The 22,519-nt window shown below is 45.9% G+C and overlaps 53 non-coding genes across 53 annotated transcripts; all 53 read right to left on the bottom strand.

Annotated features, from left to right (window-relative positions):
* Positions 1 to 402: 402 nt before the first annotated feature.
* TRNAA-CGC (transfer RNA alanine (anticodon CGC)) lies at positions 403 to 474 on the bottom strand. Its single transcript has one exon. It is a non-coding gene; the product is annotated as a tRNA-Ala (tRNA).
* An 820-nt stretch (positions 475 to 1,294) lies between these two features.
* Positions 1,295 to 1,366, bottom strand: TRNAA-UGC (transfer RNA alanine (anticodon UGC)). Its single transcript has one exon. It is a non-coding gene; the product is annotated as a tRNA-Ala (tRNA).
* Positions 1,367 to 1,886: 520 nt separating this feature from the next.
* On the bottom strand, positions 1,887 to 1,958 carry TRNAA-CGC (transfer RNA alanine (anticodon CGC)). The gene has a single exon. It is a non-coding gene; the product is annotated as a tRNA-Ala (tRNA).
* Positions 1,959 to 2,085: 127 nt separating this feature from the next.
* On the bottom strand, positions 2,086 to 2,157 carry TRNAA-UGC (transfer RNA alanine (anticodon UGC)). Its single transcript has one exon. It is a non-coding gene; the product is annotated as a tRNA-Ala (tRNA).
* A 520-nt stretch (positions 2,158 to 2,677) lies between these two features.
* TRNAA-CGC (transfer RNA alanine (anticodon CGC)) lies at positions 2,678 to 2,749 on the bottom strand. Its single transcript has one exon. It is a non-coding gene; the product is annotated as a tRNA-Ala (tRNA).
* A 127-nt stretch (positions 2,750 to 2,876) lies between these two features.
* Positions 2,877 to 2,948, bottom strand: TRNAA-UGC (transfer RNA alanine (anticodon UGC)). Its single transcript has one exon. It is a non-coding gene; the product is annotated as a tRNA-Ala (tRNA).
* A 520-nt stretch (positions 2,949 to 3,468) lies between these two features.
* On the bottom strand, positions 3,469 to 3,540 carry TRNAA-CGC (transfer RNA alanine (anticodon CGC)). The gene has a single exon. It is a non-coding gene; the product is annotated as a tRNA-Ala (tRNA).
* A 127-nt stretch (positions 3,541 to 3,667) lies between these two features.
* On the bottom strand, positions 3,668 to 3,739 carry TRNAA-UGC (transfer RNA alanine (anticodon UGC)). Its single transcript has one exon. It is a non-coding gene; the product is annotated as a tRNA-Ala (tRNA).
* A 520-nt stretch (positions 3,740 to 4,259) lies between these two features.
* On the bottom strand, positions 4,260 to 4,331 carry TRNAA-CGC (transfer RNA alanine (anticodon CGC)). The gene has a single exon. It is a non-coding gene; the product is annotated as a tRNA-Ala (tRNA).
* Positions 4,332 to 4,458: 127 nt separating this feature from the next.
* On the bottom strand, positions 4,459 to 4,530 carry TRNAA-UGC (transfer RNA alanine (anticodon UGC)). The gene has a single exon. It is a non-coding gene; the product is annotated as a tRNA-Ala (tRNA).
* A 520-nt stretch (positions 4,531 to 5,050) lies between these two features.
* Positions 5,051 to 5,122, bottom strand: TRNAA-CGC (transfer RNA alanine (anticodon CGC)). Its single transcript has one exon. It is a non-coding gene; the product is annotated as a tRNA-Ala (tRNA).
* Positions 5,123 to 5,249: 127 nt separating this feature from the next.
* TRNAA-UGC (transfer RNA alanine (anticodon UGC)) lies at positions 5,250 to 5,321 on the bottom strand. The gene has a single exon. It is a non-coding gene; the product is annotated as a tRNA-Ala (tRNA).
* Positions 5,322 to 5,841: 520 nt separating this feature from the next.
* On the bottom strand, positions 5,842 to 5,913 carry TRNAA-CGC (transfer RNA alanine (anticodon CGC)). Its single transcript has one exon. It is a non-coding gene; the product is annotated as a tRNA-Ala (tRNA).
* Positions 5,914 to 6,040: 127 nt separating this feature from the next.
* TRNAA-UGC (transfer RNA alanine (anticodon UGC)) lies at positions 6,041 to 6,112 on the bottom strand. Its single transcript has one exon. It is a non-coding gene; the product is annotated as a tRNA-Ala (tRNA).
* Positions 6,113 to 6,632: 520 nt separating this feature from the next.
* Positions 6,633 to 6,704, bottom strand: TRNAA-CGC (transfer RNA alanine (anticodon CGC)). The gene has a single exon. It is a non-coding gene; the product is annotated as a tRNA-Ala (tRNA).
* Positions 6,705 to 6,831: 127 nt separating this feature from the next.
* On the bottom strand, positions 6,832 to 6,903 carry TRNAA-UGC (transfer RNA alanine (anticodon UGC)). The gene has a single exon. It is a non-coding gene; the product is annotated as a tRNA-Ala (tRNA).
* A 518-nt stretch (positions 6,904 to 7,421) lies between these two features.
* Positions 7,422 to 7,493, bottom strand: TRNAA-CGC (transfer RNA alanine (anticodon CGC)). Its single transcript has one exon. It is a non-coding gene; the product is annotated as a tRNA-Ala (tRNA).
* Positions 7,494 to 7,620: 127 nt separating this feature from the next.
* On the bottom strand, positions 7,621 to 7,692 carry TRNAA-UGC (transfer RNA alanine (anticodon UGC)). The gene has a single exon. It is a non-coding gene; the product is annotated as a tRNA-Ala (tRNA).
* A 520-nt stretch (positions 7,693 to 8,212) lies between these two features.
* Positions 8,213 to 8,284, bottom strand: TRNAA-CGC (transfer RNA alanine (anticodon CGC)). The gene has a single exon. It is a non-coding gene; the product is annotated as a tRNA-Ala (tRNA).
* An 820-nt stretch (positions 8,285 to 9,104) lies between these two features.
* Positions 9,105 to 9,176, bottom strand: TRNAA-UGC (transfer RNA alanine (anticodon UGC)). The gene has a single exon. It is a non-coding gene; the product is annotated as a tRNA-Ala (tRNA).
* Positions 9,177 to 9,696: 520 nt separating this feature from the next.
* Positions 9,697 to 9,768, bottom strand: TRNAA-CGC (transfer RNA alanine (anticodon CGC)). The gene has a single exon. It is a non-coding gene; the product is annotated as a tRNA-Ala (tRNA).
* Positions 9,769 to 9,895: 127 nt separating this feature from the next.
* Positions 9,896 to 9,967, bottom strand: TRNAA-UGC (transfer RNA alanine (anticodon UGC)). The gene has a single exon. It is a non-coding gene; the product is annotated as a tRNA-Ala (tRNA).
* A 520-nt stretch (positions 9,968 to 10,487) lies between these two features.
* TRNAA-CGC (transfer RNA alanine (anticodon CGC)) lies at positions 10,488 to 10,559 on the bottom strand. The gene has a single exon. It is a non-coding gene; the product is annotated as a tRNA-Ala (tRNA).
* A 127-nt stretch (positions 10,560 to 10,686) lies between these two features.
* TRNAA-UGC (transfer RNA alanine (anticodon UGC)) lies at positions 10,687 to 10,758 on the bottom strand. Its single transcript has one exon. It is a non-coding gene; the product is annotated as a tRNA-Ala (tRNA).
* Positions 10,759 to 11,278: 520 nt separating this feature from the next.
* On the bottom strand, positions 11,279 to 11,350 carry TRNAA-CGC (transfer RNA alanine (anticodon CGC)). Its single transcript has one exon. It is a non-coding gene; the product is annotated as a tRNA-Ala (tRNA).
* Positions 11,351 to 11,477: 127 nt separating this feature from the next.
* On the bottom strand, positions 11,478 to 11,549 carry TRNAA-UGC (transfer RNA alanine (anticodon UGC)). Its single transcript has one exon. It is a non-coding gene; the product is annotated as a tRNA-Ala (tRNA).
* A 520-nt stretch (positions 11,550 to 12,069) lies between these two features.
* TRNAA-CGC (transfer RNA alanine (anticodon CGC)) lies at positions 12,070 to 12,141 on the bottom strand. The gene has a single exon. It is a non-coding gene; the product is annotated as a tRNA-Ala (tRNA).
* A 127-nt stretch (positions 12,142 to 12,268) lies between these two features.
* TRNAA-UGC (transfer RNA alanine (anticodon UGC)) lies at positions 12,269 to 12,340 on the bottom strand. Its single transcript has one exon. It is a non-coding gene; the product is annotated as a tRNA-Ala (tRNA).
* A 520-nt stretch (positions 12,341 to 12,860) lies between these two features.
* On the bottom strand, positions 12,861 to 12,932 carry TRNAA-CGC (transfer RNA alanine (anticodon CGC)). The gene has a single exon. It is a non-coding gene; the product is annotated as a tRNA-Ala (tRNA).
* A 127-nt stretch (positions 12,933 to 13,059) lies between these two features.
* TRNAA-UGC (transfer RNA alanine (anticodon UGC)) lies at positions 13,060 to 13,131 on the bottom strand. The gene has a single exon. It is a non-coding gene; the product is annotated as a tRNA-Ala (tRNA).
* Positions 13,132 to 13,651: 520 nt separating this feature from the next.
* TRNAA-CGC (transfer RNA alanine (anticodon CGC)) lies at positions 13,652 to 13,723 on the bottom strand. The gene has a single exon. It is a non-coding gene; the product is annotated as a tRNA-Ala (tRNA).
* Positions 13,724 to 13,850: 127 nt separating this feature from the next.
* Positions 13,851 to 13,922, bottom strand: TRNAA-UGC (transfer RNA alanine (anticodon UGC)). The gene has a single exon. It is a non-coding gene; the product is annotated as a tRNA-Ala (tRNA).
* A 520-nt stretch (positions 13,923 to 14,442) lies between these two features.
* On the bottom strand, positions 14,443 to 14,514 carry TRNAA-CGC (transfer RNA alanine (anticodon CGC)). The gene has a single exon. It is a non-coding gene; the product is annotated as a tRNA-Ala (tRNA).
* A 127-nt stretch (positions 14,515 to 14,641) lies between these two features.
* On the bottom strand, positions 14,642 to 14,713 carry TRNAA-UGC (transfer RNA alanine (anticodon UGC)). Its single transcript has one exon. It is a non-coding gene; the product is annotated as a tRNA-Ala (tRNA).
* Positions 14,714 to 15,231: 518 nt separating this feature from the next.
* TRNAA-CGC (transfer RNA alanine (anticodon CGC)) lies at positions 15,232 to 15,303 on the bottom strand. The gene has a single exon. It is a non-coding gene; the product is annotated as a tRNA-Ala (tRNA).
* A 127-nt stretch (positions 15,304 to 15,430) lies between these two features.
* On the bottom strand, positions 15,431 to 15,502 carry TRNAA-UGC (transfer RNA alanine (anticodon UGC)). Its single transcript has one exon. It is a non-coding gene; the product is annotated as a tRNA-Ala (tRNA).
* A 518-nt stretch (positions 15,503 to 16,020) lies between these two features.
* TRNAA-CGC (transfer RNA alanine (anticodon CGC)) lies at positions 16,021 to 16,092 on the bottom strand. Its single transcript has one exon. It is a non-coding gene; the product is annotated as a tRNA-Ala (tRNA).
* Positions 16,093 to 16,219: 127 nt separating this feature from the next.
* On the bottom strand, positions 16,220 to 16,291 carry TRNAA-UGC (transfer RNA alanine (anticodon UGC)). The gene has a single exon. It is a non-coding gene; the product is annotated as a tRNA-Ala (tRNA).
* A 520-nt stretch (positions 16,292 to 16,811) lies between these two features.
* Positions 16,812 to 16,883, bottom strand: TRNAA-CGC (transfer RNA alanine (anticodon CGC)). Its single transcript has one exon. It is a non-coding gene; the product is annotated as a tRNA-Ala (tRNA).
* A 127-nt stretch (positions 16,884 to 17,010) lies between these two features.
* TRNAA-UGC (transfer RNA alanine (anticodon UGC)) lies at positions 17,011 to 17,082 on the bottom strand. Its single transcript has one exon. It is a non-coding gene; the product is annotated as a tRNA-Ala (tRNA).
* A 518-nt stretch (positions 17,083 to 17,600) lies between these two features.
* TRNAA-CGC (transfer RNA alanine (anticodon CGC)) lies at positions 17,601 to 17,672 on the bottom strand. Its single transcript has one exon. It is a non-coding gene; the product is annotated as a tRNA-Ala (tRNA).
* Positions 17,673 to 18,293: 621 nt separating this feature from the next.
* Positions 18,294 to 18,365, bottom strand: TRNAE-CUC (transfer RNA glutamic acid (anticodon CUC)). Its single transcript has one exon. It is a non-coding gene; the product is annotated as a tRNA-Glu (tRNA).
* A 127-nt stretch (positions 18,366 to 18,492) lies between these two features.
* TRNAA-UGC (transfer RNA alanine (anticodon UGC)) lies at positions 18,493 to 18,564 on the bottom strand. The gene has a single exon. It is a non-coding gene; the product is annotated as a tRNA-Ala (tRNA).
* Positions 18,565 to 19,084: 520 nt separating this feature from the next.
* On the bottom strand, positions 19,085 to 19,156 carry TRNAA-CGC (transfer RNA alanine (anticodon CGC)). The gene has a single exon. It is a non-coding gene; the product is annotated as a tRNA-Ala (tRNA).
* A 127-nt stretch (positions 19,157 to 19,283) lies between these two features.
* Positions 19,284 to 19,355, bottom strand: TRNAA-UGC (transfer RNA alanine (anticodon UGC)). The gene has a single exon. It is a non-coding gene; the product is annotated as a tRNA-Ala (tRNA).
* A 520-nt stretch (positions 19,356 to 19,875) lies between these two features.
* Positions 19,876 to 19,947, bottom strand: TRNAA-CGC (transfer RNA alanine (anticodon CGC)). Its single transcript has one exon. It is a non-coding gene; the product is annotated as a tRNA-Ala (tRNA).
* A 127-nt stretch (positions 19,948 to 20,074) lies between these two features.
* Positions 20,075 to 20,146, bottom strand: TRNAA-UGC (transfer RNA alanine (anticodon UGC)). Its single transcript has one exon. It is a non-coding gene; the product is annotated as a tRNA-Ala (tRNA).
* A 518-nt stretch (positions 20,147 to 20,664) lies between these two features.
* TRNAA-CGC (transfer RNA alanine (anticodon CGC)) lies at positions 20,665 to 20,736 on the bottom strand. Its single transcript has one exon. It is a non-coding gene; the product is annotated as a tRNA-Ala (tRNA).
* Positions 20,737 to 20,863: 127 nt separating this feature from the next.
* On the bottom strand, positions 20,864 to 20,935 carry TRNAA-UGC (transfer RNA alanine (anticodon UGC)). Its single transcript has one exon. It is a non-coding gene; the product is annotated as a tRNA-Ala (tRNA).
* A 518-nt stretch (positions 20,936 to 21,453) lies between these two features.
* Positions 21,454 to 21,525, bottom strand: TRNAA-CGC (transfer RNA alanine (anticodon CGC)). The gene has a single exon. It is a non-coding gene; the product is annotated as a tRNA-Ala (tRNA).
* Positions 21,526 to 21,652: 127 nt separating this feature from the next.
* TRNAA-UGC (transfer RNA alanine (anticodon UGC)) lies at positions 21,653 to 21,724 on the bottom strand. The gene has a single exon. It is a non-coding gene; the product is annotated as a tRNA-Ala (tRNA).
* A 520-nt stretch (positions 21,725 to 22,244) lies between these two features.
* TRNAA-CGC (transfer RNA alanine (anticodon CGC)) lies at positions 22,245 to 22,316 on the bottom strand. The gene has a single exon. It is a non-coding gene; the product is annotated as a tRNA-Ala (tRNA).
* Positions 22,317 to 22,443: 127 nt separating this feature from the next.
* Positions 22,444 to 22,515, bottom strand: TRNAA-UGC (transfer RNA alanine (anticodon UGC)). The gene has a single exon. It is a non-coding gene; the product is annotated as a tRNA-Ala (tRNA).
* Positions 22,516 to 22,519: the final 4 nt, after the last annotated feature.

Raw genomic sequence — 22,519 nt, 5'->3', positions numbered from 1 at the left:
GATACATCAGCTGACCTATTCAAGCTTCCGGCACGACACTCCAACTCGGTTTTCTGATGATACCAAGTAGAGACTCTGAAGCTTGTCCTTAATGCAAAGCTATTGCACATTTCCCACTTTAATCAGGCTAGAGAAAGTTTCCTATATTTGCCTGTGCTATTGATTTGTGCAAAGTTTGTTGAAAGTCCAGTTCCCATTGAAAACATTTTACTGGGTGGTAAAGTGTTGCCCTTGCCTTAGGTTGCATGCAGTCTTTAGAATCTGCTGCGACAAAAAGCCTCGTCCTGCTATGTGACCTGGCAAAGAAGCCAGTTTAAGCGTCAAAGATTCCTTGCGAGTCTTGACGACACTACTAAGCGTGAGTGTGTTTGCTGAAGCTTTCTAGCCATATTAGGAAAAGTTTGGAGATGCTGGGGGTTGAAACCAGGACCTCATACATGCGAAGCATGCGCTCTACCACTGAGCTACATCCCCAAAAGTCTCCTAGTGGGATGGAGCACTGACAAGTAATTCTTTCACCGAGTGACTGCAGGAACCACATAAGGAGAAGGAAAAGTAGTCACCTGAAGGAAGTGCGTCCTTTGCACGTAAACCCAGGCCATGGAGATGTCGGGGATTGAACCCGGGGCCTCACACATTTATTTATTCAAATCGCTGAACCACCTTGAGAAAAAAACTCTGTGAATTCTTAGAGATACATCAGCTGACCAATTCAAGCTTCCGGCACGACACTCCAACTCGGTTTTCTGATGATACCAAGTAGAGACTCTGAAGCTTGTCCTTAATGCAAAGCTATTGCACATTTCCCACTTTAATCAGGCTAGAGAAAGTTTCCTATATTTGCCTGTGCTATTGATTTGTGCAAAGTTTGTTGAAAGTCCAGTTCCCATTGAAAACATTTTACTGGGTGGTAAAGTGTTGCCCTTGCCTTAGGTTGCATGCAGTCTTTAGAATCTGCCGCGGCAAAAAGCCTCGTCCTGCTATGTGACCTGGCAAAGAAGCCAGTTTAAGCGTCAAAGATTCCTTGCGAGTCTTGACGACACTACTAAGCGTGAGTGTGTTTGCTAAAGCTTTCTAGCCATATTAGGAAAAGTTTGGAGATGCTGGGGGTTGAACCCCGAACCTCATACATGAGAAGCATGCGCTCTATCACTGAGCTACATTCCCAAAAGTCTCCTAGTGGGATGGAGCACTGACAAGTAATTCTTTCACCGAGTGACTGCAGGAACCACATAAGGAGAAGGAAAAGTAGTCACCTGTAGAAAGTGCGTCCTTTGCACGTAAACCCAGGCCATGGAGATGCCGGGGATTGAACCCGGGGCCTCACACATGCAAAGCGTGCGCTCTACCACTGAGCTACATCCCCGTTATTTGCACCACTTTCAGAAACTTGCAGGAAACGGGTCAAGATTTTTGCAGACAAGGGTTGGCATTTATTCAAATCGCTGAACCACCTTGAGAAAAAAAATTTGTGAATTCTTAGAGATACATCAGCTGACCTATTCAAGCTTCCGGCACGACACTCCAACTCGGTTTTCTGATGATACCAAGTAGAGACTCTGAAGCTTGTCCTTAATGCAAAGCTATTGCACATTTCCCACTTTAATCAGGCTAGAGAAAGTTTCCTATATTTGCCTGTGCTATTGATTTGTGCAAAGTTTGTTGAAAGTCCAGTTCCCATTGAAAACATTTTACTGGGTGGTAAAGTGTTGCCCTTGCCTTAGGTTGCATGCAGTCTTTAGAATCTGCCGCGGCAAAAAGCCTCGTCCTGCTATGTGACCTGGCAAAGAAGCCAGTTTAAGCGTCAAAGATTCCTTGCGAGTCTTGACGACACTACTAAGCGTGAGTGTGTTTGCTAAAGCTATCTAGCCATATTAGGAAAAGTTTGGAGATGCTGGGGGTTGAACCCAGGACCTCATACATGCGAAGCATGCGCTCTACCACTGAGCTACATCCCCAAAAGTCTCCTAGTGGGATGGAGCACTGACAAGTAATTCTTTCACCGAGTGACTGCAGGAACCACATAAGGAGAAGGAAAAGTAGTCACCTGTAGAAAGTGCGTCCTTTGCACGTAAACCCAGGCCATGGAGATGCCGGGGATTGAACCCGGGGCCTCACACATGCAAAGCGTGCGCTCTACCACTGAGCTACATCCCCGTTATTTGCACCACTTTCAGAAACTTGCAGGAAACGGGTCAAGATTTTTGCAGACAAGGGTTGGCATTTATTCAAATCGCTGAACCACCTTGAGAAAAAAAATTTGTGAATTCTTAGAGATACATCAGCTGACCTATTCAAGCTTCCGGCACGACACTCCAACTCGGTTTTCTGATGATACCAAGTAGAGACTCTGAAGCTTGTCCTTAATGCAAAGCTATTGCACATTTCCCACTTTAATCAGGCTAGAGAAAGTTTCCTATATTTGCCTGTGCTATTGATTTGTGCAAAGTTTGTTGAAAGTCCAGTTCCCATTGAAAACATTTTACTGGGTGGTAAAGTGTTGCCCTTGCCTTAGGTTGCATGCAGTCTTTAGAATCTGCCGCGGCAAAAAGCCTCGTCCTGCTATGTGACCTGGCAAAGAAGCCAGTTTAAGCGTCAAAGATTCCTTGCGAGTCTTGACGACACTACTAAGCGTGAGTGTGTTTGCTAAAGCTATCTAGCCATATTAGGAAAAGTTTGGAGATGCTGGGGGTTGAACCCAGGACCTCATACATGCGAAGCATGCGCTCTACCACTGAGCTACATCCCCAAAAGTCTCCTAGTGGGATGGAGCACTGACAAGTAATTCTTTCACCGAGTGACTGCAGGAACCACATAAGGAGAAGGAAAAGTAGTCACCTGAAGGAAGTGCGTCCTTTGCACGTAAACCCAGGCCATGGAGATGCCGGGGATTGAACCCGGGGCCTCACACATGCAAAGCGTGCGCTCTACCACTGAGATACATCCCCGTTATTTGCACCACTTTCAGAAACTTGCAGGAAACGGGTCAAGATTTTTGCAGACAAGGGTTGGCATTTATTCAAATCGCTGAACCACCTTGAGAAAAAAAATTTGTGAATTCTTAGAGATACATCAGCTGACCTATTCAAGCTTCCGGCACGACACTCCAACTCGGTTTTCTGATGATACCAAGTAGAGACTCTGAAGCTTGTCCTTAATGCAAAGCTATTGCACATTTCCCACTTTAATCAGGCTAGAGAAAGTTTCCTATATTTGCCTGTGCTATTGATTTGTGCAAAGTTTGTTGAAAGTCCAGTTCCCATTGAAAACATTTTACTGGGTGGTAAAGTGTTGCCCTTGCCTTAGGTTGCATGCAGTCTTTAGAATCTGCCGCGGCAAAAAGCCTCGTCCTGCTATGTGACCTGGCAAAGAAGCCAGTTTAAGCGTCAAAGATTCCTTGCGAGTCTTGACGACACTACTAAGCGTGAGTGTGTTTGCTAAAGCTATCTAGCCATATTAGGAAAAGTTTGGAGATGCTGGGGGTTGAACCCAGGACCTCATACATGCGAAGCATGCGCTCTACCACTGAGCTACATCCCCAAAAGTCTCCTAGTGGGATGGAGCACTGACAAGTAATTCTTTCACCGAGTGACTGCAGGAACCACATAAGGAGAAGGAAAAGTAGTCACCTGAAGGAAGTGCGTCCTTTGCACGTAAACCCAGGCCATGGAGATGCCGGGGATTGAACCCGGGGCCTCACACATGCAAAGCGTGCGCTCTACCACTGAGATACATCCCCGTTATTTGCACCACTTTCAGAAACTTGCAGGAAACGGGTCAAGATTTTTGCAGACAAGGGTTGGCATTTATTCAAATCGCTGAACCACCTTGAGAAAAAAAATTTGTGAATTCTTAGAGATACATCAGCTGACCTATTCAAGCTTCCGGCACGACACTCCAACTCGGTTTTCTGATGATACCAAGTAGAGACTCTGAAGCTTGTCCTTAATGCAAAGCTATTGCACATTTCCCACTTTAATCAGGCTAGAGAAAGTTTCCTATATTTGCCTGTGCTATTGATTTGTGCAAAGTTTGTTGAAAGTCCAGTTCCCATTGAAAACATTTTACTGGGTGGTAAAGTGTTGCCCTTGCCTTAGGTTGCATGCAGTCTTTAGAATCTGCCGCGGCAAAAAGCCTCGTCCTGCTATGTGACCTGGCAAAGAAGCCAGTTTAAGCGTCAAAGATTCCTTGCGAGTCTTGACGACACTACTAAGCGTGAGTGTGTTTGCTAAAGCTATCTAGCCATATTAGGAAAAGTTTGGAGATGCTGGGGGTTGAACCCAGGACCTCATACATGCGAAGCATGCGCTCTACCACTGAGCTACATCCCCAAAAGTCTCCTAGTGGGATGGAGCACTGACAAGTAATTCTTTCACCGAGTGACTGCAGGAACCACATAAGGAGAAGGAAAAATAGTCACCTGTAGAAAGTGCGTCCTTTGCACGTAAACCCAGGCCATGGAGATGCCGGGGATTGAACCCGGGGCCTCACACATGCAAAGCGTGCGCTCTACCACTGAGCTACATCCCCGTTATTTGCACCACTTTCAGAAACTTGCAGGAAACGGGTCAAGATTTTTGCAGACAAGGGTTGGCATTTATTCAAATCGCTGAACCACCTTGAGAAAAAAAATTTGTGAATTCTTAGAGATACATCAGCTGACCTATTCAAGCTTCCGGCACGACACTCCAACTCGGTTTTCTGATGATACCAAGTAGAGACTCTGAAGCTTGTCCTTAATGCAAAGCTATTGCACATTTCCCACTTTAATCAGGCTAGAGAAAGTTTCCTATATTTGCCTGTGCTATTGATTTGTGCAAAGTTTGTTGAAAGTCCAGTTCCCATTGAAAACATTTTACTGGGTGGTAAAGTGTTGCCCTTGCCTTAGGTTGCATGCAGTCTTTAGAATCTGCCGCGGCAAAAAGCCTCGTCCTGCTATGTGACCTGGCAAAGAAGCCAGTTTAAGCGTCAAAGATTCCTTGCGAGTCTTGACGACACTACTAAGCGTGAGTGTGTTTGCTAAAGCTATCTAGCCATATTAGGAAAAGTTTGGAGATGCTGGGGGTTTAACCCAGGACCTCATACATGCGAAGCATGCGCTCTACCACTGAGCTACATCCCCAAAAGTCTCCTAGTGGGATGGAGCACTGACAAGTAATTCTTTCACCGAGTGACTGCAGGAACCACATAAGGAGAAGGAAAAGTAGTCACCTGAAGGAAGTGCGTCCTTTGCACGTAAACCCAGGCCATGGAGATGCCGGGGATTGAACCCGGGGCCTCACACATGCAAAGCGTGCGCTCTACCACTGAGATACATCCCCGTTATTTGCACCACTTTCAGAAACTTGCAGGAAACGGGTCAAGATTTTTGCAGACAAGGGTTGGCATTTATTCAAATCGCTGAACCACCTTGAGAAAAAAAATTTGTGAATTCTTAGAGATACATCAGCTGACCTATTCAAGCTTCCGGCACGACACTCCAACTCGGTTTTCTGATGATACCAAGTAGAGACTCTGAAGCTTGTCCTTAATGCAAAGCTATTGCACATTTCCCACTTTAATCAGGCTAGAGAAAGTTTCCTATATTTGCCTGTGCTATTGATTTGTGCAAAGTTTGTTGAAAGTCCAGTTCCCATTGAAAACATTTTACTGGGTGGTAAAGTGTTGCCCTTGCCTTAGGTTGCATGCAGTCTTTAGAATCTGCCGCGGCAAAAAGCCTCGTCCTGCTATGTGACCTGGCAAAGAAGCCAGTTTAAGCGTCAAAGATTCCTTGCGAGTCTTGACGACACTACTAAGCGTGAGTGTGTTTGCTAAAGCTATCTAGCCATATTAGGAAAAGTTTGGAGATGCTGGGGGTTGAACCCAGGACCTCATACATGCGAAGCATGCGCTCTACCACTGAGCTACATCCCCAAAAGTCTCCTAGTGGGATGGAGCACTGACAAGTAATTCTTTCACCGAGTGACTGCAGGAACCACATAAGGAGAAGGAAAAATAGTCACCTGTAGAAAGTGCGTCCTTTGCACGTAAACCCAGGCCATGGAGATGCCGGGGATTGAACCCGGGGCCTCACACATGCAAAGCGTGCGCTCTACCACTGAGCTACATCCCCGTTATTTGCACCACTTTCAGAAACTTGCAGGAAACGGGTCAAGATTTTTGCAGACAAGGGTTGGCATTTATTCAAATCGCTGAACCACCTTGAGAAAAAAAATTTGTGAATTCTTAGAGATACATCAGCTGACCTATTCAAGCTTCCGGCACGACACTCCAACTCGGTTTTCTGATGATATCAAGTAGAGACTCTGAAGCTTGTCCTTAATGCAAAGCTATTGCACATTTCCCACTTTAATCAGGCTAGAGAAAGTTTCCTATATTTGCCTGTGCTATTGATTTGTGCAAAGTTTGTTGAAAGTCCAGTTCCCATTGAAAACATTTTACTGGGTGGTAAAGTGTTGCCCTTGCCTTAGGTTGCATGCAGTCTTTAGAATCTGCCGCGGCAAAAAGCCTCGTCCTGCTATGTGACCTGGCAAAGAAGCCAGTTTAAGCGTCAAAGATTCCTTGCGAGTCTTGACGACACTACTAAGCGTGAGTGTGTTTGCTAAAGCTATCTAGCCATATTAGGAAAAGTTTGGAGATGCTGGGGGTTGAACCCAGGACCTCATACATGCGAAGCATGCGCTCTACCACTGAGCTACATCCCCAAAAGTCTCCTAGTGGGATGGAGCACTGACAAGTAATTCTTTCACCGAGTGACTGCAGGAACCACATAAGGAGAAGGAAAAGTAGTCACCTGAAGGAAGTGCGTCCTTTGCACGTAAACCCAGGCCATGGAGATGCCGGGGATTGAACCCGGGGCCTCACACATGCAAAGCGTGCGCTCTACCACTGAGATACATCCCCGTTATTTGCACCACTTTCAGAAACTTGCAGGAAACGGGTCAAGATTTTTGCAGCCAAGGGTTGGCATTTATTCAAATCGCTGAACCACCTTGAGAAAAAAACTGTGAATTCTTAGAGATACATCAGCTGACCTATTCAAGCTTCCGACACGACACTCCAACTCGGTTTTCTGATGATACCAAGTAGAGACTCTGAAGCTTGTCCTTAATGCAAAGCTATTGCACATTTCCCACTTTAATCAGGCTAGAGAAAGTTTCCTATATTTGCCTGTGCTATTGATTTGTGCAAAGTTTGTTGAAAGTCCAGTTCCCATTGAAAACATTTTACTGGGTGGTAAAGTGTTGCCCTTGCCTTAGGTTGCATGCAGTCTTTAGAATCTGCCGCAGCAAAAAGCCTCGTCCTGCTATGTGACCTGGCAAAGAAGCCAGTTTAAGTGTCAAAGATGCCTTGCGAGTCTTGACGACACTAGTAAGCGTGAGTGTGTTTGCTAAAGCTTTCTAGCCATATTAGGAAAAGTTTGGAGATGCTGGGGGTTGAACCCAGGACCTCATACATGCGAAGCATGCGCTCTACCACTGAGCTACATCCCCAAAAGTCTCCCAGTGGGATGGAGCACTGACAAGTAATTCTTTCACCGAGTGACTGCAGGAACCACATAAGGAGAAGGAAAAGTAGTCACCTGTAGGAAGTGCGTCCTTTGCACGTAAAACCAGGCCATGGAGATGCCGGGGATTGAACCCGGGGCCTCACACATGCAAAGCGTGCGCTCTACCACTGAGCTACATCCCCGTTATTTGCACCACTTTCTGAAAATTGCAGGAAACGGGTCAAGATTTTTGCAGACAAGGGTTGGCATTTATTCAAATCGCTGAACCACCTTGAGAAAAAAACTCTGTGAATTCTTAGAGATACATCAGCTGACCTATTCAAGCTTCCGGCACGACACTCCAACTCGGTTTTCTGATGATACCAAGTAGAGACTCTGAAGCTTGTCCTTAATGCAAAGCTATTGCACATTTCCCACTTTAATCAGGCTAGAGAAAGTTTCCTATATTTGCCTGTGCTATTGATTTGTGCAAAGTTTGTTGAAAGTCCAGTTCCCATTGAAAACATTTTACTGGGTGGTAAAGTGTTGCCCTTGCCTTAGGTTGCATGCAGTCTTTAGAATCTGCTGCGACAAAAAGCCTCGTCCTGCTATGTGACCTGGCAAAGAAGCCAGTTTAAGCGTCAAAGATTCCTTGCGAGTCTTGACGACACTACTAAGCGTGAGTGTGTTTGCTGAAGCTTTCTAGCCATATTAGGAAAAGTTTGGAGATGCTGGGGGTTGAAACCAGGACCTCATACATGCGAAGCATGCGCTCTACCACTGAGCTACATCCCCAAAAGTCTCCTAGTGGGATGGAGCACTGACAAGTAATTCTTTCACCGAGTGACTGCAGGAACCACATAAGGAGAAGGAAAAGTAGTCACCTGAAGGAAGTGCGTCCTTTGCACGTAAACCCAGGCCATGGAGATGTCGGGGATTGAACCCGGGGCCTCACACATTTATTTATTCAAATCGCTGAACCACCTTGAGAAAAAAACTCTGTGAATTCTTAGAGATACATCAGCTGACCAATTCAAGCTTCCGGCACGACACTCCAACTCGGTTTTCTGATGATACCAAGTAGAGACTCTGAAGCTTGTCCTTAATGCAAAGCTATTGCACATTTCCCACTTTAATCAGGCTAGAGAAAGTTTCCTATATTTGCCTGTGCTATTGATTTGTGCAAAGTTTGTTGAAAGTCCAGTTCCCATTGAAAACATTTTACTGGGTGGTAAAGTGTTGCCCTTGCCTTAGGTTGCATGCAGTCTTTAGAATCTGCCGCGGCAAAAAGCCTCGTCCTGCTATGTGACCTGGCAAAGAAGCCAGTTTAAGCGTCAAAGATTCCTTGCGAGTCTTGACGACACTACTAAGCGTGAGTGTGTTTGCTAAAGCTTTCTAGCCATATTAGGAAAAGTTTGGAGATGCTGGGGGTTGAACCCCGAACCTCATACATGAGAAGCATGCGCTCTATCACTGAGCTACATTCCCAAAAGTCTCCTAGTGGGATGGAGCACTGACAAGTAATTCTTTCACCGAGTGACTGCAGGAACCACATAAGGAGAAGGAAAAGTAGTCACCTGTAGAAAGTGCGTCCTTTGCACGTAAACCCAGGCCATGGAGATGCCGGGGATTGAACCCGGGGCCTCACACATGCAAAGCGTGCGCTCTACCACTGAGCTACATCCCCGTTATTTGCACCACTTTCAGAAACTTGCAGGAAACGGGTCAAGATTTTTGCAGACAAGGGTTGGCATTTATTCAAATCGCTGAACCACCTTGAGAAAAAAAATTTGTGAATTCTTAGAGATACATCAGCTGACCTATTCAAGCTTCCGGCACGACACTCCAACTCGGTTTTCTGATGATACCAAGTAGAGACTCTGAAGCTTGTCCTTAATGCAAAGCTATTGCACATTTCCCACTTTAATCAGGCTAGAGAAAGTTTCCTATATTTGCCTGTGCTATTGATTTGTGCAAAGTTTGTTGAAAGTCCAGTTCCCATTGAAAACATTTTACTGGGTGGTAAAGTGTTGCCCTTGCCTTAGGTTGCATGCAGTCTTTAGAATCTGCCGCGGCAAAAAGCCTCGTCCTGCTATGTGACCTGGCAAAGAAGCCAGTTTAAGCGTCAAAGATTCCTTGCGAGTCTTGACGACACTACTAAGCGTGAGTGTGTTTGCTAAAGCTATCTAGCCATATTAGGAAAAGTTTGGAGATGCTGGGGGTTGAACCCAGGACCTCATACATGCGAAGCATGCGCTCTACCACTGAGCTACATCCCCAAAAGTCTCCTAGTGGGATGGAGCACTGACAAGTAATTCTTTCACCGAGTGACTGCAGGAACCACATAAGGAGAAGGAAAAGTAGTCACCTGTAGAAAGTGCGTCCTTTGCACGTAAACCCAGGCCATGGAGATGCCGGGGATTGAACCCGGGGCCTCACACATGCAAAGCGTGCGCTCTACCACTGAGCTACATCCCCGTTATTTGCACCACTTTCAGAAACTTGCAGGAAACGGGTCAAGATTTTTGCAGACAAGGGTTGGCATTTATTCAAATCGCTGAACCACCTTGAGAAAAAAAATTTGTGAATTCTTAGAGATACATCAGCTGACCTATTCAAGCTTCCGGCACGACACTCCAACTCGGTTTTCTGATGATACCAAGTAGAGACTCTGAAGCTTGTCCTTAATGCAAAGCTATTGCACATTTCCCACTTTAATCAGGCTAGAGAAAGTTTCCTATATTTGCCTGTGCTATTGATTTGTGCAAAGTTTGTTGAAAGTCCAGTTCCCATTGAAAACATTTTACTGGGTGGTAAAGTGTTGCCCTTGCCTTAGGTTGCATGCAGTCTTTAGAATCTGCCGCGGCAAAAAGCCTCGTCCTGCTATGTGACCTGGCAAAGAAGCCAGTTTAAGCGTCAAAGATTCCTTGCGAGTCTTGACGACACTACTAAGCGTGAGTGTGTTTGCTAAAGCTATCTAGCCATATTAGGAAAAGTTTGGAGATGCTGGGGGTTGAACCCAGGACCTCATACATGCGAAGCATGCGCTCTACCACTGAGCTACATCCCCAAAAGTCTCCTAGTGGGATGGAGCACTGACAAGTAATTCTTTCACCGAGTGACTGCAGGAACCACATAAGGAGAAGGAAAAGTAGTCACCTGAAGGAAGTGCGTCCTTTGCACGTAAACCCAGGCCATGGAGATGCCGGGGATTGAACCCGGGGCCTCACACATGCAAAGCGTGCGCTCTACCACTGAGATACATCCCCGTTATTTGCACCACTTTCAGAAACTTGCAGGAAACGGGTCAAGATTTTTGCAGACAAGGGTTGGCATTTATTCAAATCGCTGAACCACCTTGAGAAAAAAAATTTGTGAATTCTTAGAGATACATCAGCTGACCTATTCAAGCTTCCGGCACGACACTCCAACTCGGTTTTCTGATGATACCAAGTAGAGACTCTGAAGCTTGTCCTTAATGCAAAGCTATTGCACATTTCCCACTTTAATCAGGCTAGAGAAAGTTTCCTATATTTGCCTGTGCTATTGATTTGTGCAAAGTTTGTTGAAAGTCCAGTTCCCATTGAAAACATTTTACTGGGTGGTAAAGTGTTGCCCTTGCCTTAGGTTGCATGCAGTCTTTAGAATCTGCCGCGGCAAAAAGCCTCGTCCTGCTATGTGACCTGGCAAAGAAGCCAGTTTAAGCGTCAAAGATTCCTTGCGAGTCTTGACGACACTACTAAGCGTGAGTGTGTTTGCTAAAGCTATCTAGCCATATTAGGAAAAGTTTGGAGATGCTGGGGGTTGAACCCAGGACCTCATACATGCGAAGCATGCGCTCTACCACTGAGCTACATCCCCAAAAGTCTCCTAGTGGGATGGAGCACTGACAAGTAATTCTTTCACCGAGTGACTGCAGGAACCACATAAGGAGAAGGAAAAGTAGTCACCTGAAGGAAGTGCGTCCTTTGCACGTAAACCCAGGCCATGGAGATGCCGGGGATTGAACCCGGGGCCTCACACATGCAAAGCGTGCGCTCTACCACTGAGATACATCCCCGTTATTTGCACCACTTTCAGAAACTTGCAGGAAACGGGTCAAGATTTTTGCAGACAAGGGTTGGCATTTATTCAAATCGCTGAACCACCTTGAGAAAAAAAATTTGTGAATTCTTAGAGATACATCAGCTGACCTATTCAAGCTTCCGGCACGACACTCCAACTCGGTTTTCTGATGATACCAAGTAGAGACTCTGAAGCTTGTCCTTAATGCAAAGCTATTGCACATTTCCCACTTTAATCAGGCTAGAGAAAGTTTCCTATATTTGCCTGTGCTATTGATTTGTGCAAAGTTTGTTGAAAGTCCAGTTCCCATTGAAAACATTTTACTGGGTGGTAAAGTGTTGCCCTTGCCTTAGGTTGCATGCAGTCTTTAGAATCTGCCGCGGCAAAAAGCCTCGTCCTGCTATGTGACCTGGCAAAGAAGCCAGTTTAAGCGTCAAAGATTCCTTGCGAGTCTTGACGACACTACTAAGCGTGAGTGTGTTTGCTAAAGCTATCTAGCCATATTAGGCAAAGTTTGGAGATGCTGGGGGTTGAACCCAGGACCTCATACATGCGAAGCATGCGCTCTACCACTGAGCTACATCCCCAAAAGTCTCCTAGTGGGATGGAGCACTGACAAGTAATTCTTTCACCGAGTGACTGCAGGAACCACATAAGGAGAAGGAAAAATAGTCACCTGTAGAAAGTGCGTCCTTTGCACGTAAACCCAGGCCATGGAGATGCCGGGGATTGAACCCGGGGCCTCACACATGCAAAGCGTGCGCTCTACCACTGAGCTACATCCCCGTTATTTGCACCACTTTCAGAAACTTGCAGGAAACGGGTCAAGATTTTTGCAGACAAGGGTTGGCATTTATTCAAATCGCTGAACCACCTTGAGAAAAAAAATTTGTGAATTCTTAGAGATACATCAGCTGACCTATTCAAGCTTCCGGCACGACACTCCAACTCGGTTTTCTGATGATACCAAGTAGAGACTCTGAAGCTTGTCCTTAATGCAAAGCTATTGCACATTTCCCACTTTAATCAGGCTAGAGAAAGTTTCCTATATTTGCCTGTGCTATTGATTTGTGCAAAGTTTGTTGAAAGTCCAGTTCCCATTGAAAACATTTTACTGGGTGGTAAAGTGTTGCCCTTGCCTTAGGTTGCATGCAGTCTTTAGAATCTGCCGCGGCAAAAAGCCTCGTCCTGCTATGTGACCTGGCAAAGAAGCCAGTTTAAGCGTCAAAGATTCCTTGCGAGTCTTGACGACACTACTAAGCGTGAGTGTGTTTGCTAAAGCTATCTAGCCATATTAGGAAAAGTTTGGAGATGCTGGGGGTTTAACCCAGGACCTCATACATGCGAAGCATGCGCTCTACCACTGAGCTACATCCCCAAAAGTCTCCTAGTGGGATGGAGCACTGACAAGTAATTCTTTCACCGAGTGACTGCAGGAACCACATAAGGAGAAGGAAAAGTAGTCACCTGAAGGAAGTGCGTCCTTTGCACGTAAACCCAGGCCATGGAGATGCCGGGGATTGAACCCGGGGCCTCACACATGCAAAGCGTGCGCTCTACCACTGAGATACATCCCCGTTATTTGCACCACTTTCAGAAACTTGCAGGAAACGGGTCAAGATTTTTGCAGACAAGGGTTGGCATTTATTCAAATCGCTGAACCACCTTGAGAAAAAAAATTTGTGAATTCTTAGAGATACATCAGCTGACCTATTCAAGCTTCCGGCACGACACTCCAACTCGGTTTTCTGATGATACCAAGTAGAGACTCTGAAGCTTGTCCTTAATGCAAAGCTATTGCACATTTCCCACTTTAATCAGGCTAGAGAAAGTTTCCTATATTTGCCTGTGCTATTGATTTGTGCAAAGTTTGTTGAAAGTCCAGTTCCCATTGAAAACATTTTACTGGGTGGTAAAGTGTTGCCCTTGCCTTAGGTTGCATGCAGTCTTTAGAATCTGCCGCGGCAAAAAGCCTCGTCCTGCTATGTGACCTGGCAAAGAAGCCAGTTTAAGCGTCAAAGATTCCTTGCGAGTCTTGACGACACTACTAAGCGTGAGTGTGTTTGCTAAAGCTATCTAGCCATATTAGGAAAAGTTTGGAGATGCTGGGGGTTGAACCCAGGACCTCATACATGCGAAGCATGCGCTCTACCACTGAGCTACATCCCCAAAAGTCTCCTAGTGGGATGGAGCACTGACAAGTAATTCTTTCACCGAGTGACTGCAGGAACCACATAAGGAGAAGGAAAAATAGTCACCTGTAGAAAGTGCGTCCTTTGCACGTAAACCCAGGCCATGGAGATGCCGGGGATTGAACCCGGGGCCTCACACATGCAAAGCGTGCGCTCTACCACTGAGCTACATCCCCGTTATTTGCACCACTTTCAGAAACTTGCAGGAAACGGGTCAAGATTTTTGCAGACAAGGGTTGGCATTTATTCAAATCGCTGAACCACCTTGAGAAAAAAAATTTGTGAATTCTTAGAGATACATCAGCTGACCTATTCAAGCTTCCGGCACGACACTCCAACTCGGTTTTCTGATGATATCAAGTAGAGACTCTGAAGCTTGTCCTTAATGCAAAGCTATTGCACATTTCCCACTTTAATCAGGCTAGAGAAAGTTTCCTATATTTGCCTGTGCTATTGATTTGTGCAAAGTTTGTTGAAAGTCCAGTTCCCATTGAAAACATTTTACTGGGTGGTAAAGTGTTGCCCTTGCCTTAGGTTGCATGCAGTCTTTAGAATCTGCCGCGGCAAAAAGCCTCGTCCTGCTATGTGACCTGGCAAAGAAGCCAGTTTAAGCGTCAAAGATTCCTTGCGAGTCTTGACGACACTACTAAGCGTGAGTGTGTTTGCTAAAGCTATCTAGCCATATTAGGAAAAGTTTGGAGATGCTGGGGGTTGAACCCAGGACCTCATACATGCGAAGCATGTGCTCTACCACTGAGCTACATCCCCAAAAGTCTCCTAGTGGGATGGAGCACTGACAAGTAATTCTTTCACCGAGTGACTGCAGGAACCACATAAGGAGAAGGAAAAGTAGTCACCTGAAGGAAGTGCGTCCTTTGCACGTAAACCCAGGCCATGGAGATGCCGGGGATTGAACCCGGGGCCTCACACATGCAAAGCGTGCGCTCTACCACTGAGATACATCCCCGTTATTTGCACCACTTTCAGAAACTTGCAGGAAACGGGTCAAGATTTTTGCAGCCAAGGGTTGGCATTTATTCAAATCGCTGAACCACCTTGAGAAAAAAACTGTGAATTCTTAGAGATACATCAGCTGACCTATTCAAGCTTCCGACACGACACTCCAACTCGGTTTTCTGATGATACCAAGTAGAGACTCTGAAGCTTGTCCTTAATGCAAAGCTATTGCACATTTCCCACTTTAATCAGGCTAGAGAAAGTTTCCTATATTTGCCTGTGCTATTGATTTGTGCAAAGTTTGTTGAAAGTCCAGTTCCCATTGAAAACATTTTACTGGGTGGTAAACTGTTGCCCTTGCCTTAGGTTGCATGCAGTCTTTAGAATCTGCCGCGGCAAAAAGCCTCGTCCTGCTATGTGACCTGGCAAAGAAGCCAGTTTAAGCGTCAAAGATTCCTTGCGAGTCTTGACGACACTACTAAGCGTGAGTGTGTTTGCTAAAGCTTTCTAGCCATATTAGGAAAAGTTTGGAGATGCTGGGGGTTGAACCCAGGACCTCATACATGCGAAGCATGCGCTCTACCACTGAGCTACATCCCCAAAAGTCTCCTAGTGGGATGGAGCACTGACAAGTAATTCTTTCACCGAGTGACTGCAGGAACCACATAAGGAGAAGGAAAAGTAGTCACCTGTAGGAAGTGCGTCCTTTGCACGTAAACCCAGGCCATGGAGATGCCGGGGATTGAACCCGGGGCCTCACACATGCAAAGCGTGCGCTCTACCACTGAGCTACATCCCCATTATTTGCACCACTTTCAGAAACTTGCAGGAAACGGGTCAAGATTTTTGCAGACAAGGGTTGGCATTTATTCAAATCGCTGAACCACCTTGAGAAAAAAACTGTGAATTCTTAGAGATACATCAGCTGACCTATTCAAGCTTCCGACACGACACTCCAACTCGGTTTTCTGATGATACCAAGTAGAGACTCTGAAGCTTGTCCTTAATGCAAAGCTATTGCACATTTCCCACTTTAATCAGGCTAGAGAAAGTTTCCTATATTTGCCTGTGCTATTGATTTGTGCAAAGTTTGTTGAAAGTCCAGTTCCCATTGAAAACATTTTACTGGGTGGTAAAGTGTTGCCCTTGCCTTAGGTTGCATGCAGTCTTTAGAATCTGCTGCGGCAAAAAGCCTCGTCCTGCTATGTGACCTGGCAAAGAAGCCAGTTTAAGCGTCAAAGATTCCTTGCGAGTCTTGACGACACTACTAAGAGGGAGAGTGTTTGCTAAAGCTTTCTAGCCATATTAGGAAAAGTTTGGAGATGCTGGGGGTTGAACCCAGGACCTCATACATGCGAAGCATGCGCTCTACCACTGAGCTACATTCCCAAAAGTCTCCTAGTGGGATGGAGCACTGACAAGTAATTCTTTCACCGAGTGACTGCAGGAACCACATAAGGAGAAGGAAAAGTAGTCACCTGTAGGAAGTGCGTCCTTTGCACGTAAACCCAGGCCATGGAGATGCCGGGGATTGAACCCGGGGCCTCACACATGCAAAGCGTGCGCTCTACCACTGAGCTACATCCCCATTATTTGCACCACTTTCAGAAACTTGCAGGAAACGGTTCAAGATTTTTGCAGACAAGGGTTGGCATTTATTCAAATCGCTGAACCACCTTGAGAAAAAAACTCTGTGAATTCTTAGAGATACATCAGCTGACCAATTCAAGCTTCCGGCACGACACTCCAACTCGGTTTTCTGATGATACCAAGTAGAGACTCTGAAGCTTGTCCTTAATGCAAAGCTATTGCACATTTCCCACTTTAATCAGGCTAGAGAAAGTTTCCTATATTTGCCTGTGCTATTGATTTGTGCAAAGTTTGTTGAAAGTCCAGTTCCCACTGAAAACATTTTACTGGGTGGTAAAGTGTTGCCCTTGCCTTAGGTTGCATGCAGTCTTTAGAATCTGCCGCGGCAAAAAGCCTCGTCCTGCTATGTGACCTGGCAAAGAAGCCAGTTTAAGCGTCAAAGATTCCTTGCGAGTCTTGACGACACTACTAAGCGTGAGTGTGTTTGCTAAAGCTATCTAGCCATATTAGGAAAAGTTTGGAGATGCTGGGGGTTGAACCCAGGACCTCATACATGCGAAGCATGCGCTCTACCACTGAGCTACATCCCCAAAAGTCTCCTAGTGGGATGGAGCACTGACAAGTAATTCTTTCACCGAGTGACTGCAGGAACCACATAAGGAGAAGGAAAAGTAGTCACCTGTAGGAAGTGCGTCCTTTGCACGTAAACCCAGGCCATGGAGATGCCGGGGATTGAACCCGGGGCCTCACACATGCAAAGCGTGCGCTCTACCACTGAGCTACATCCCCGTTATTTGCACCACTTTCTGAAAATTGCAGGAAACGGGTCAAGATTTTTGCAGCCAAGGGTTGGCATTTATTCAAATCGCTGAACCACCTTGAGAAAAAAACTGTGAATTCTTAGAGATACATCAGCTGACCTATTCAAGCTTCCGGCACGAGACTCCAACTCGGTTTTCTGATGATGCCAAGTAGAGACTCTGAAGCTTGTCCTTAATGCAAAGCTATTGCACATTTCCCACTTTAATCAGGCTAGAGAAAGTTTCCTATATTTGCCTGTGCTATTGATTTGTGCAAAGTTTGTTGAAAGTCCAGTTCCCATTGAAAACATTTTACTGGGTGGTAAAGTGTTGCCCTTGCCTTAGGTTGCATGCAGTCTTTAGAATCTGCTGCGACAAAAGGCCTCGTCCTGCTATGTGACCTGGCAAAGAAGCCAGTTTAAGCGTCAAAGATTCCTTGCGAGTCTTGACGACACTACTAAGCGTGAGTGTGTTTGCTGAAGCTTTCTAGCCATATTAGGAAAAGTTTGGAGATGCTGGGGGTTGAAACCAGGACCTCATACATGCGAAGCATGCGCTCTACCACTGAGCTACATCCCCAAAAGTCTCCTAGTGGGATGGAGCACTGACAAGTAATTCTTTCACCGAGTGACTGCAGGAACCACATAAGGAGAAGGAAAAGTAGTCACCTGAAGGAAGTGCGTCCTTTGCACGTAAACCCAGGCCATGGAGATGCCGGGGATTGAACCCGGGGCCTCACACATTTATTTATTCAAATCGCTGAACCACCTTGAGAAAAAAACTCTGTGAATTCTTAGAGATACATCAGCTGACCAATTCAAGCTTCCGGCACGACACTCCAACTCGGTTTTCTGATGATACCAAGTAGAGACTCTGAAGCTTGTCCTTAATGCAAAGCTATTGCACATTTCCCACTTTAATCAGGCTAGAGAAAGTTTCCTATATTTGCCTGTGCTATTGATTTGTGCAAAGTTTGTTGAAAGTCCAGTTCCCATTGAAAACATTTTACTGGGTGGTAAAGTGTTGCCCTTGCCTTAGGTTGCATGCAGTCTTTAGAATCTGCCGCGGCAAAAAGCCTCGTCCTGCTATGTGACCTGGCAAAGAAGCCAGTTTAAGCGTCAAAGATTCCTTGCGAGTCTTGACGACACTACTAAGCGTGAGTGTGTTTGCTAAAGCTTTCTAGCCATATTAGGAAAAGTTTGGAGATGCTGGGGGTTGAACCCAGAACCTCATACATGAGAAGCATGCGCTCTACCACTGAGCTACATTCCCAAAAGTCTCCTAGTGGGATGGAGCACTGACAAGTAATTCTTTCACCGAGTGACTGCAGGAACCACATAAGGAGAAGGAAAAGTAGTCACCTGTAGAAAGTGCGTCCTTTGCACGTAAACCCAGGCCATGGAGATGCCGGGGATTGAACCCGGGGCCTCACACATGCAAAGCGTGCGCTCTACCACTGAGCTACATCCCCGTTATTTGCACCACTTTCAGAAACTTGCAGGAAACGGGTCAAGATTTTTGCAGACAAGGGTTGGCATTTATTCAAATCGCTGAACCACCTTGAGAAAAAAAATTTGTGAATTCTTAGAGATACATCAGCTGACCTATTCAAGCTTCCGGCACGACACTCCAACTCGGTTTTCTGATGATACCAAGTAGAGACTCTGAAGCTTGTCCTTAATGCAAAGCTATTGCACATTTCCCACTTTAATCAGGCTAGAGAAAGTTTCCTATATTTGCCTGTGCTATTGATTTGTGCAAAGTTTGTTGAAAGTCCAGTTCCCATTGAAAACATTTTACTGGGTGGTAAAGTGTTGCCCTTGCCTTAGGTTGCATGCAGTCTTTAGAATCTGCCGCGGCAAAAAGCCTCGTCCTGCTATGTGACCTGGCAAAGAAGCCAGTTTAAGCGTCAAAGATTCCTTGCGAGTCTTGACGACACTACTAAGCGTGAGTGTGTTTGCTAAAGCTATCTAGCCATATTAGGAAAAGTTTGGAGATGCTGGGGGTTGAACCCAGGACCTCATACATGCGAAGCATGCGCTCCACCACTGAGCTACATCCCCAAAAGTCTGCTAGTGGGATGGAGCACTGACAAGTAATTCTTTCACCGAGTGACTGCAGGAACCACATAAGGAGAAGGAAAAGTAGTCACCTGTAGAAAGTGCGTCCTTTGCACGTAAACCCAGGCCATGGAGATGCCGGGGATTGAACCCGGGGCCTCACACATGCAAAGCGTGCGCTCTACCACTGAGCTACATCCCCGCTATTTGCACCACTTTCAGAAACTTGCAGGAAACGGGTCAAGATTTTTGCAGACAAGGGTTGGCATTTATTCAAATCGCTGAACCACCTTGAGAAAAAAAATTTGTGAATTCTTAGAGATACATCAGCTGACCTATTCAAGCTTCCGGCACGACACTCCAACTCGGTTTTCTGATGATACCAAGTAGAGACTCTGAAGCTTGTCCTTAATGCAAAGCTATTGCACATTTCCCACTTTAATCAGGCTAGAGAAAGTTTCCTATATTTGCCTGTGCTATTGATTTGTGCAAAGTTTGTTGAAAGTCCAGTTCCCATTGAAAACATTTTACTGGGTGGTAAAGTGTTGCCCTTGCCTTAGGTTGCATGCAGTCTTTAGAATCTGCCGCAGCAAAAAGCCTCGTCCTGCTATGTGACCTGGCAAAGAAGCCAGTTTAAGCGTCAAAGATTCCTTGCGAGTCTTGACGACACTACTAAGCGTGAGTGTGTTTGCTAAAGCTATCTAGCCATATTAGGAAAAGTTTGGAGATGCTGGGGGTTGAACCCAGGACCTCATACATGCGAAGCATGCGCTCTACCACTGAGCTACATCCCCAAAAGTCTCCTAGTGGGATGGAGCACTGACAAGTAATTCTTTCACCGAGTGACTGCAGGAACCACATAAGGAGAAGGAAAAGTAGTCACCTGAAGGAAGTGCGTCCTTTGCACGTAAACCCAGGCCATGGAGATGCCGGGGATTGAACCCGGGGCCTCACACATGCAAAGCGTGCGCTCTACCACTGAGATACATCCCCGTTATTTGCACCACTTTCAGAAACTTGCAGGAAACGGGTCAAGATTTTTGCAGACAAGGGTTGGCATTTATTCAAATCGCTGAACCACCTTGAGAAAAAAACTGTGAATTCTTAGAGATACATCAGCTGACCTATTCAAGCTTCCGACACGACACTCCAACTCGGTTTTCTGATGATACCAAGTAGAGACTCTGAAGCTTGTCCTTAATGCAAAGCTATTGCACATTTCCCACTTTAATCAGGCTAGAGAAAGTTTCCTATATTTGCCTGTGCTATTGATTTGTGCAAAGTTTGTTGAAAGTCCAGTTCCCATTGAAAACATTTTACTGGGTGGTAAACTGTTGCCCTTGCCTTAGGTTGCATGCAGTCTTTAGAATCTGCCGCGGCAAAAAGCCTCGTCCTGCTATGTGACCTGGCAAAGAAGCCAGTTTAAGCGTCAAAGATTCCTTGCGAGTCTTGACGACACTACTAAGCGTGAGTGTGTTTGCTAAAGCTTTCTAGCCATATTAGGAAAAGTTTGGAGATGCTGGGGGTTGAACCCAGGACCTCATACATGCGAAGCATGCGCTCTACCACTGAGCTACATCCCCAAAAGTCTCCTAGTGGGATGGAGCACTGACAAGTAATTCTTTCACCGAGTGACTGCAGGAACCACATAAGGAGAAGTAAAAGTAGTCACCTGTAGGAAGTGCGTCCTTTGCACGTAAACCCAGGCCATGGAGATGCCGGGGATTGAACCCGGGGCCTCACACATGCAAAGCGTGCGCTCTACCACTGAGCTACATCCCCATTATTTGCACCACTTTCAGAAACTTGCAGGAAACGGGTCAAGATTTTTGCAGACAAGGGTTGGCATTTATTCAAATCGCTGAACCACCTTGAGAAAAAAACTGTGAATTCTTAGAGATACATCAGCTGACCTATTCAAGCTTCCGACACGACACTCCAACTCGGTTTTCTGATGATACCAAGTAGAGACTCTGAAGCTTGTCCTTAATGCAAAGCTATTGCACATTTCCCACTTTAATCAGGCTAGAGAAAGTTTCCTATATTTGCCTGTGCTATTGATTTGTGCAAAGTTTGTTGAAAGTCCAGTTCCCATTGAAAACATTTTACTGGGTGGTAAAGTGTTGCCCTTGCCTTAGGTTGCATGCAGTCTTTAGAATCTGCTGCGGCAAAAAGCCTCGTCCTGCTATGTGACCTGGCAAAGAAGCCAGTTTAAGCGTCAAAGATTCCTTGCGAGTCTTGACGACACTACTAAGCGTGAGTGTGTTTGCTAAAGCTTTCTAGCCATATTAGGAAAAGTTTGGAGATGCTGGGGGTTGAACCCAGGACCTCATACATGCGAAGCATGCGCTCTACCACTGAGCTACATTCCCAAAAGTCTCCTAGTGGGATGGAGCACTGACAAGTAATTCTTTCACCGAGTGACTGCAGGAACCACATAAGGAGAAGGAAAAGTAGTCACCTGTAGGAAGTGCGTCCTTTGCACGTAAACCCAGGCCATGGAGATGCCGGGGATTGAACCCGGGGCCTCACACATGCAAAGCGTGCGCTCTACCACTGAGCTACATCCCCATTATTTGCACCACTTTCAGAAACTTGCAGGAAACGGTTCAAGATTTTTGCAGACAAGGGTTGGCATTTATTCAAATCGCTGAACCACCTTGAGAAAAAAACTCTGTGAATTCTTAGAGATACATCAGCTGACCAATTCAAGCTTCCGGCACGACACTCCAACTCGGTTTTCTGATGATACCAAGTAGAGACTCTGAAGCTTGTCCTTAATGCAAAGCTATTGCACATTTCCCACTTTAATCAGGCTAGAGAAAGTTTCCTATATTTGCCTGTGCTATTGATTTGTGCAAAGTTTGTTGAAAGTCCAGTTCCCACTGAAAACATTTTACTGGGTGGTAAAGTGTTGCCCTTGCCTTAGGTTGCATGCAGTCTTTAGAATCTGCCGCGGCAAAAAGCCTCGTCCTGCTATGTGACCTGGCAAAGAAGCCAGTTTAAGCGTCAAAGATTCCTTGCGAGTCTTGACGACACTACTAAGCGTGAGTGTGTTTGCTAAAGCTATCTAGCCATATTAGGAAAAGTTTGGAGATGCTGGGGGTTGAACCCAGGACCTCATACATGCGAAGCATGCGCTCTACCACTGAGCTACATCCCCAAAAGTCTCCTAGTGGGATGGAGCACTGACAAGTAATTCTTTCACCGAGTGACTGCAGGAACCACATAAGGAGAAGGAAAAGTAGTCACCTGTAGGAAGTGCGTCCTTTGCACGTAAACCCAGGCCATGGAGATGCCGGGGATTGAACCCGGGGCCTCACACATGCAAAGCGTGCGCTCTACCACTGAGCTACATCCCCGTTA

Source organism: Ranitomeya variabilis, chromosome 1 (genome assembly GCF_051348905.1).
Source record: "Ranitomeya variabilis isolate aRanVar5 chromosome 1, aRanVar5.hap1, whole genome shotgun sequence".
NCBI classification, from domain to species: Eukaryota; Metazoa; Chordata; class Amphibia; order Anura; family Dendrobatidae; genus Ranitomeya; species Ranitomeya variabilis.
The sequence above is the reverse complement of the archived record's forward strand: the minus strand, read 5'-3'. Positions and strand labels throughout refer to the sequence as shown.